The 3338-nt window shown below is 37.1% G+C and overlaps 1 pseudogene; it reads right to left on the bottom strand.

The window, feature by feature from the left end:
* Positions 1–1036: 1036 nt before the first annotated feature.
* Positions 1037–2012, bottom strand: LOC101403119 (olfactory receptor 4C11-like; annotated as a pseudogene).
* Between the last annotated feature and the right edge of the window lie 1326 nt (positions 2013–3338).

Here is a 3338-nt window from a genome sequence, read left to right as displayed (position 1 = left end):
AAGTGCTATTGAGAACCTAGCATACAACCCTCCTATTGGTGGGACCAAGGGACTGAGATCAGAAACAATAACAAAACTACATGCTTCTTTCCTAATACCCAAGTAAACATGACAGCCAAGGAAGATAAGCTACACTAGGTCAATGGTACAGAAATATCCTGAAACATCACTTTCTCCCGCAAATATTCATATACCCAAAAGTGATTCTCAACATATAAAGAAGATAAACTTCCTTCTCTCCCACCTGGAAAAAATTACCTCTTTCCTTTCACCTTTTCTCTGTCTTCATCATGCATTGTTATCTATTCTCCTTCCTTCCCTTTAACCTACCTTCTGTATATGGCTGCTGCCAAACTCTCTTATAGCCTCTTCCTTCTCCTTTGGGAAGAACAATGTGAAAGACCCTGAAAAGGCAACTGTCTGGTAATATTGCCTATCACACCCAACCATGAGACTCCTCCCTCCATCACCATTCACAGTATTTTGAGAAGCTTTCCAGTGACAGTCTGGGTTTTCCCTGGTATTTCCAGCTTTTATTGGAGTTTGAGGGTCCGTCAATATAGATTCCCAGTGAGGCAGGCTCAGGCACAGATTTCCAGAGCAGCATTTTCTCAGAGCATCTTCTCTAACTCTCAGGTTGTCAAGACAGCAACCTTAGTTCTGTAAGTGTCCAGTCTCATATGGATTAGCTCTTATCGTCACATTCATAGGGACAAGAATAAAATATAAAAGAATAATTGGTTCGTGACATACACTTACACAGTCATTTTGTCATTAGGCAGTGTGTAAATACGGTCAAATGTTGATAGAATTCAAGTAAGGGTCATCATCGGTTGTTCAAAGTGGTTACAGGCTTTAAGTAATTTTATTTGAATGTAATCATCTTAGAATAAGGATACTGAATATATAATAAAGGAATATATACTTATGGAATATATATGTTTACATCCACATATTTCTTAATTATTTGTGCCTCAACAGGAATATTTATCTTTACTGTCCTTGAAACAAAACTAAGCTGTTAAGGAAGTAGACGTTAGAATCCCCGTATATCATTTATCAGTTGAAGTCGTACTTTGCTACACCATAATTTTCCATGGCATTTTTCACCTCTGCATTCCTCAGTGTATAGATCAGAGGGTTGAGCAAGGGTGTCCCAATTGTATAAACACAGCCACCGTCTTGTCTTTTGGAAATGTGGTTGGTGGGAGAGTGTACATAAATATGCATGGACCAAAAAGTATGACAACTACAGCAAAGTGGGAGGTGCATGTGGAAAGGGCTTTTCGCCTTCCTTCTGCACTGTGGTGTCTCAGAGAGTACAAGATGACAGCATAGGACATAAGCAGAATTATGAACCTCACCATGCATATGGTCCCACTATTAGAAACAGCTAGCAAATTTTTTTTTTTTTTTTGTGAACAGTTAGCAAATTTATCATGTGAGTGTCCATGCAGGCAAGTTTCAACAAGGGCTGCAAGTCACAGATATAGTGGTCAATCACATTAGGGCCACAGAAAGGCAATCTCAAAGCCAGGAAAATCTGTGCTAAAGAGTGGATACAAGATCCCACCCAGGCCAGAATCACCAACACGACACAGACTTGCTGGCTCATGAAAGTTGTGTATCGCAAGGGCTTACAAATGGCTACATAGCAGTCAAAGGCCTTGAGGATGAGCACAAAGATTTCCATGCAGCCAAAGAAATGGGCTGCAAAGACCTGAGTCATGCACTCATTGTAGGAAACGGTCTTCTTCTGAGAAGGGCATCCCCAATCAATCTGGGGGTGTGGCTGTAGAGAAGCAGCCATCAGCAAAGGACAGGCAGAGTGGGAAGAAGCACGTGGGGCTCTCAGAGGTCCTGCTTGTTTTGATAGTCACTACAATGAGCAAGTTCCCCAACAGTGTCATGAGGTAAAGAATCAAGACAACTCCAAATATTGCTTTCTGCTTTCCTGCATCCTGTGTCAACCCAAACAGAATGAATTCAATCACATTGTTATTCGTCTCCATACTAGTGGCCAAATGTAGGACACAGTTGACACAGTTTTAATCCACAGAAAGGAAAAATAAGTGACATCTTAGGAAGATAAGTGGGCTGAACTCTGAATTCCTTGTTTTTGCACCATCCTGCTATCTCCAACTGCCTTTAATCCCCTATGAATCTTTGTAAATCTGCAGATGTCCAAGCCTCTCCCACATCTGTTAATTCAGAAACTCATTGCATTGCGCCAAAGCTTGTGTAAAAATAAAAACTAAAAGTTCTTTAAAACTTTTGATTCCTACCAAGATTGAGAACTGCAGAACATGTACTTTTTTGGGCAAGTGATTTAACTGCTTGGGAATTAAGCCTTCGTTTGAAAAGTGGAGTACAAATACTCACCCTACCTTATTCTGAGTTTTCCTAAGAACAAAAAACAACATTTTATACACACACATACACACATATATTTCACGTATTATGCGTCTTATCTATGTGCTTTGAAATATGAACAACACTATTTCAATATAATTAAGCAGTAATATTGTTGGAGAATCCCTCTTGAAGAAAATATTCTCACTTAGTTCACTCATTTTTGTGCCCATTATCGCTGACCCCTTCAGGTTCTTGGATGAAATATGCTTTATTTTGACAATCCTTTACCTATGCCTCTTGTGTTCAAGGTGTTAGCTTCACTGATGGTCATGATATAACAAGTGTCTGGATAATACTTTGAGGTTGTCATAATTTGGGAAACTACTCTTTATCTCTTTACTATATTCTTGAACTTATCCCATTAGAATATTGAGCCTCTCTGCCTATGAATTTGATCTGATATAAAATTTCTAATATGCCTATAATGGAAGCAGTGTTTTTACTCCTATATGTCCATCTTTATCCTGAATTCCCCAGGATACTTCTGTAAAAACATTGTTTTAAAAAATTCCATAATTCCAATATATGATTTTATGGTTTTTCTCTTTCAAGTGCTTATTCATAGCATATATAGCTTATGTGATTGAAATCATCATATAATATCAATTGATGTTCTGATTTTGACTTAGAATTGTTACAGTAGTTCTTCCTATGTTCTCATACTTTCCACAGTTTAATTATGAATTTAATGGTGTGACAATAATGTATAAATTTTTATAAGTATTTGTTTAAGCTTGTCCATTGAAATATTTATATTGCTTTCAATTTTCAATCTCATAAATAATAATTCTACAAACTACTTTAGAATAATTTCCAAAGTACAATATTGCTGCCCCAAATGCTAGATATTCTCATTGTTATTAATCAGTATTAAAAAGTTTTTCAATATTGTGTACTTTTTTATTAACTATATTTTATCATAG

The sequence above is a fragment of the Ceratotherium simum genome, chromosome 34 (genome assembly GCF_057802395.1).
Source record: "Ceratotherium simum simum isolate JZ-2026a chromosome 34, ASM5780239v1, whole genome shotgun sequence".
Lineage (NCBI taxonomy): Eukaryota > Metazoa > Chordata > Mammalia > Perissodactyla > Rhinocerotidae > Ceratotherium > Ceratotherium simum.
The sequence above is the reverse complement of the archived record's forward strand: the minus strand, read 5'-3'. Positions and strand labels throughout refer to the sequence as shown.